Source organism: Sorex fumeus, unplaced genomic scaffold (assembly GCF_029834395.1).
Source record: "Sorex fumeus unplaced genomic scaffold, SorFum_2.1 ptg000010l, whole genome shotgun sequence".
Classification (NCBI taxonomy): domain Eukaryota; kingdom Metazoa; phylum Chordata; class Mammalia; order Eulipotyphla; family Soricidae; genus Sorex; species Sorex fumeus.
Window position 1 is genome coordinate 10,630,928 of NW_026606067.1, and position 6,721 is coordinate 10,637,648.

At 38.5% G+C, this 6,721-nt stretch overlaps 1 non-coding gene across 1 annotated transcript; it reads right to left on the bottom strand.

Annotated features, from left to right (window-relative positions):
• Window positions 1-2,977: 2,977 nt before the first annotated feature.
• LOC130020230 (U6 spliceosomal RNA) lies at window positions 2,978-3,084 on the bottom strand. Its single transcript, XR_008791985.1, has one exon. It is a non-coding gene; the product is annotated as a U6 spliceosomal RNA (small nuclear RNA).
• Window positions 3,085-6,721: the final 3,637 nt, after the last annotated feature.

Here is a 6,721-nt window from a genome sequence, read left to right on the forward strand (position 1 = left end):
TTTGGCTGATTGTTGATGTTCACTTCTACCTAGAAGTATACCCTTATGCAGGCATATTGGTTGTTTTACATCTCGTCTTGGGTTTTCTTTTAGCATTTTTCTGAATCACTCACCAGGTCAGAAATCTCCTCTTTTTTGCCTATTAATTTCTAAACTCGTTTCCTTAGGGAGTAGTTTCAGTTTCATGAATCAAAAATGGGGAAGGCTTAACTGTACCAAAGTCTGTAAAGGACTAGTAGATTTTACTGGTGGGTTAGGGTGACCCACAGAAATGATAGCACAGGATGAAGGAAACATGACTTTTCTTTATAACTCAAAGAGGAAAGCATGTGAGCAATGGGGCAGTTATCTGATAGCTGTCATCAATGTATTTTCCCTCTTCTTCAGGCTTGATGCTTTCAAATATTTGAAATGTTGGTCCAGAAGGTGTAAGAATAAGGACATGTGGTTATAGGTAGCAGAATGGCCTTCTCCAGTACTGTCTGGGATATAGCTGATTTCAGGTATTGTTGGGTTTAAGGATATAAATGACATTTGAAATGTTTTTCTATCTTTCAATCTTTGTTTAATTCTATTTGTGTTAGCACTTTGGATTTTTTTGTCTTTGTAATTGAGAGAGGTCTTCTTTATATGTGACATAGGAAGATGGTCCTGATAAAAAAAAATTAAATTTAAATTTTCCTGCAACTGGGGCTTGAGGGGCAAAGTGTGTTTCTTACCTAATAGTCACATAGAGAGCTCTGATGGGCGATGGACTGTGTTCACCTCTGAAGCCAGAGTTGCTAGAGAATGGATTGGTCCCATGTGTCCTAGCCCACAGTGTGATCTGTGTGTATTTCATGCTAAGCCCTGTGATATTCTGGATATACTTCTCAAAGAAGTCAGGGTGTGCCATCAGAACAGTCTACCAAATGAAGTTAGTCACAGTGCCTTTAATCATGGGAAAGAAAAGAGGCAGAGGTCTTTGCTTCCATTCCATGCTTGACATGTTTTGTATGGATTTTCTGAGGAGCAGATTGCTTGTGTATTTTCTATTGATGGTGGATCTTACTTCCAATGTGTGACACGGACAAGATATTTTAACTGACTCAGTTTACTTTAGGCTGAGAACTCAGAGAGGGAAAAAAGGCGAGAAAACAGTATTATTTTTGTTCACTGTTTTACTCTCCCTCTTTGTTCGCCCTCTTCACCAATACGTATTTATTGAGCAACTCTTATGTGCTATTGGATAAAGGTTGAGCAAGGTTATCACCTTAGGTGTCACCTTGGTTGAATGACCATGATTAATAAGGTTACCCTATTGGCTTACATATTTCATTATTTTGTGTGTGGATTTCAGAGTTAGACCTAAATTTTGTCTTGGATTTATCTCTAGCTAATAAATGTGCCTTCTTAGTAAGTCCCAGTTTTCTTATCTAAAAATGGTGACTGATAAAAGATAACCCCTTTCTATCTTATACTTTGTTTATAAAGAGTAAACAAAATAAAAAAATTGTTTATGACTATGTACATATGTACATATGTGTATATGTATGATTTCAGGTATTGTTGGGTTTAAGGATATAAATGACATTTGAAATGTTTTTCTATCTTTCATCTTTGTTTAATTCTATTTGTGTTAGCACTTTGGATTTTTTTTTGTCTTTGTAATTGAGAGAGGTTTTTTTTTTTATCAGTCACCACTTTAAGATGGTAAGTACTCAATGCTAAGTAATCCTTAAGCAGTATTTATTAAAGCTTCTATGTAAGTGGTGGAAATAGTGAAAATATTTTTTGACAGTGGATGGGGCTGAGATTTGGGCTGCACCTGACTGTGTTCGAGGCTTACTCCTTCCTCCTGTCTCAGGAATCACTGCTGGAGGTGCCCAGGGAACTGTATGTGGTGCTGGGGATTGAACCCAGGTCAGCGATGTGGAAGACAAGCACCTAATTGGTGTACTACCTCTTTTATTTCAATAATGGTATGTTTTCTTTGAGGCCAACCTCTATGCTGAATTTACGTATCTTTCTGGCACATGTTCTGAGCTAATAAGAAATTGGATTTGTTGCTAACTGCTTAAAATATACCTGAAAAAGGAAGAATAGCTTCGACTAGTGACTGTACTTATTTTTAGGTAGGGGAATAAGAAAAGTAGAATAAGGATAGGGAAAGGTTACATAATTTTCTAAAAATACTAAAAAATGGTTTTTAAAACAAATAATTATAAAAATATGCTTTTGTTGCTTTTAAATTAAATAACTTTTAAGAGGGAAAATGCACTCAAAATATATTTTTTTCTGTTTTAAAAGGCTAGAAGGCATTTATTCTGAGATCAGATCCAGGTCAACTAAGAGGTCATAGGTTTCTGGGCTGATTCCATCAGTAGCAAATGAAAAGTTTATGGTTACCAGGTAAAACGAGTTTATGACAAAACAAATGCCCAGAGATCATCATCTTTTAAACTTTCCTTACTTCCCTCAGTACTTCTATTTATCTCCATATTAGAACTCTCTGCCTTACAAGAGAAAGCAACTTTTCCAAATTATTTTGGCATATTAACTTAGGAAACGATGAAAATAAAATACCAGAAATAAAAAAAATCGCAACCAAGGAAATGTAAGGAAAACCTGCATATGCACTTTAAAGGTTTTTGCTCTCCCTGTGAATAGCCTTTATTTATTTATTTATTTATTTTTTTAAAAAAAATATGGATCAATGCCTCTTTTGCAGACCACAACACCCAAAAGGAGAGAGAGAACACACTGGATTGCCCTGCCACAGAGACAGGGGGGGATGAGGGGATGGGGGTGGGGGATATTATCCATGGTGGTGGAAAATGGGCACTGGTGGAGGGATGGGTATCTGATCATTGTATAATCGAAACCCAAGCACAAAAAATTGTAAATCTACAACTGTAAAAAAAAAAAAAGAAAGAAAGAAAAAAAAAAGAAGGTCAATGTACACTTGGGAAATATAAAAAAATAAAAAAATTTAAAAAAAAATATGGAATGCTTCACGAATTTGCATGTCATCCTTGCTCACGGGCCATGCTAATCTTCTTTGTATCTTTCCAATTTTAGTATATGTGCTGCCGAAGCGAGCACTCAAAATATTTTCTTACCCAAAAAAAGAGTTATTTTTCTCCTGAGCATTTCTAAAAATGTACTGCTTCAAATTTTATTCATAATTTGGTATCTATAGGGAAAAAATTAAATGGGCTTTAGAAAGCACACCTTTTGTTTTATCTTCAAAAGGTACCGTGTGGAGCCAGGGATCTGGCTAAGTGGCTGGTTTGCATACAAGAGGCCTCCATAGATCCCAGAGCCACCTGGTTCCTGAGTACAAGGACAGCCACTGAGCATTGCCAGGTCAGGCTCCAAAATCAAAGCCAAAACAGTGCTCTGATTTAAACATCACCACTTCCAAACCAATCCTACCCTTCTAATTTCTATTTTCTTGTTTCCTTGAGTCTAAACACAGTAAGCATATGGTAGAAGCAGATGGATTTAATTTTTATTATGATCTAATACAAATGGAAAGTGAAATACGAAAGGATATCTCCTTTTGTATAGCAATAAGTTAACCTTAAACCTAACTTTATGATGTTTAACTTTGAGATATCCGGTCAAAACACAACTGATTGATAGGATTGAAATTAAAACCACTAATGGGTCCCGTGGTCTATAAATTAGGGTGGGGGATTATGGAGCCAAGGTCATTTTCTTTATTGCCTCTGTGGGAAGGAAAAAGCGGTAAACAAACTTAAATGAGTCCATGAACCTGGGCATTTTGCAGGGATATAGCCAGCTGAGTAACTGACCTCAAGGGTGCATAAGCCTGGGCAAATAGAACACAATCACTCAAAAAACAAAGCAGGATCAAATGCTTGCAAGTGATCAGACTATAGGAAAGAAACAAGAAGAGCTTAGAAAAAGAGACTGTGCAAAGTCAAAGGGAATTATAAGGTGGAATCCTTGACAAATGCCCTGTAATTCCTCAGCATTCTAGAAGGCAGCACAGGAGTTTTCCTTGTTAGGGATGTCCACACCATCCACAAGGGAGGCTTTCAATGTTACAAGATGGGAGAATAGTGGGTTGGAAAGAAAGGCGAGCAGGTAGGGCCAGTACATCGAGTAGGGCATTTACTTTGCATGAGGATGACCCCAGTTTGATCTCCAATACAGTGGATAGATCAATAATTGCCTTGCAAGTGACTGACCAAGGTCCGATCCCCAGAGAGTAGGACGTTTGCCTTGCATGAGACTTACCCATGTTCAATCCCCAGCACTCCATATGATTCCCCAGTACCTCCCTGAGCTCAGAGCCAGAAGTAAGCCCTGAGCACTGCAAGGTGTGGCCAAAAAACAAAAACAAAAGGGAAGAATAGGACCAGGGAGAGAGCTCAAAGGACTGGAGCTGCCTTCATGCTGGCATGGGGGAACTCTTGGGTTCAATCCCTTGTGCTGTGTCCTCCTATGTGAGTGTGCCCTGGACACTGAGCACCCTGAGCACTGCAGGGTGTTCTCAAAACCAAAAAATAAATAAATAATTTTTATAGCTGTTGTACTGCAGACACATATAAAAAAAGAGATTTGTGCATTCAGCTTAGAACTCAGGATTCAATGGATTCTTCTCAAAATGCAAGAGTAAACTAGATCCTTAGAATGAAAAATTAAAAAGAAGGATGTGCAGTGTCTCTCAAAGCAAAATAGAATTTGTTCAAATCTTTCAGGAAATACTTGTTTTCTTTAGTCCTTTTCACCTTCTCACACTTTCTCCAGAACCATGGAAACTTTCTCCAGCTCCCTGGTTTCTTGCCGACATTTGCTGGACTTTTTGCTTGGTTTATTTCCTGTCTCTTTTCAGTGCCTTATGAAACAAGATGCTGTTGTCCAGTGGTTCAAAGGACCCAAAGTTTCTTTCATAGAGAAGAAAGTAAAATCAAATTAGGGGGTATCCACCTAGGGTTGCCATATTTTGTTTTGTGAGTGGTAGACATAAAAAGTAAAACACCGAAAGAAGTTTAGTTTTATGCTAAAGTTACACTACTTGGACCAGAGTGAAAGTACAGCAGGTAGGGTAAGTGTCTGACCCGGGGTTCTATCTGCAGCACTCCATAAGATCCCCTGAGCACCACCAAGAATAATTCCTGAGCAGGAGCCAGAAGTAAGCACCACTAGATGTGGCCCCCAAACAAAACAAAACAAATCATTGTACCCTATTGGGATACTCACTTTGGAACTTCTGCTCTTACCTGAACAAATTAGACTAAAGGATCAGAACCTTCAGGTTATAGCAGAATTTGTTCTAGGATAACAAAATATTTACATCAAAAATGTAAAATAGCTTGTTTACTCTTTTGTTAAAGGAAAATATTATTTGCAATGGTTCTTCACTGTGTTTAGGGGTGGGTTACTGGCTGAAATGCTGTGTGGCCCACACCTGGATGTGCTCAGGGGTTCCTGGTTCCTCTGGGTGTGAGGGGGGGACCAGATATGATGTCAAGGATTCAAACCACCATTGGCCACCTACAAGGCAAGTGCCTTACCTCCTACACTATCTTTTCAGTCCCAAGTCTGCACTTTTGCAGAATGCATGTGTCGCCATAACTTACTTCCTCATACTAGCATAGCCTCTTCCTCCTCCACATTACTTCACTCCTCTGTGGGTATGTATGCACCACAGGCAAGATGCCAGGTGAGATTCAGTCCTACTGAATTGCCAAACTCGCTTGCGCTAATGTATAATAGTCTCCCCCAAGGGACTTTGTATTTTAAAATAACTTAATTCAAAGACCAAATTGTAGGAAAGGCCTTTTTAAGGTGTCTCTGCGCTGTCATGAACAGATACTATTAAGGTATCTCCATCCTGGTAATGATTATAAGTCTGTGTGACCATGTTTTATCTCTGGGTTCTCCTTCATAGAACCTCTTGAGGGGTGAGAGAGGGAGCTGGTTGAATGCGCTGAATTTGCTTTGCACAGTGGGAACCCCAAGTTTGTTTTTTCTGCACTTGCATGGTCCTTGAGCTCCAACCAGAATGACACCAGAGCACAGAGCTAGGAGAAACCCTGAGCACTGCCAGGTGTCACTCTCCCCTGCAAAGAATACCTGGAACAAAACACAGCAAATAGTGTGTATTGTTGGAAAGGTAAAACATATGTGGTTTTGAATTTAGTTAGGTTTTGAAATCGCAGTCTTCCTTTGAAGATTAAAATCTTAGGTAAGACAGGTTTGCACTGGTTTTGTAGACAAGAGGAAGTGGTTTAGAGATTTATTCTCCCCCTGGCATGTACATTATTTTAATCACCTTCTATATCATTTGATGCTACCTCTACCAGATCTTAAAAGGTAGATTGGGTGTAAGTATATATGAATAGTGAACAAAAACATCTGGGTAAAATATATTCACACATGTGAAAGTAAACATGCTGGTAGATATATGTTTTTATTTTCTTATGAACACCTTTGTTTTCCAGTTATGTGCTTTTATTTTGTCATTATAAATAGCTTCCTAGTTAGACCAGATCATTGTGTCTTACTTGCAATTTTTATTCTTTGGCACAGGGTATGGAATGAATATTTGTTGAGTTAGAGACAAAAGCTCTCTTTAGTACTTTAATATGCGCCTGATTTGAGACTAAGATGTATTAAACAGTGCCCTTATTTGCAGCCTCCAATAGGAAAACAGGAAGGAAAGCGAAAGGGAAATGGCAGCAGAGGAATGACTCATGCTGTTTGT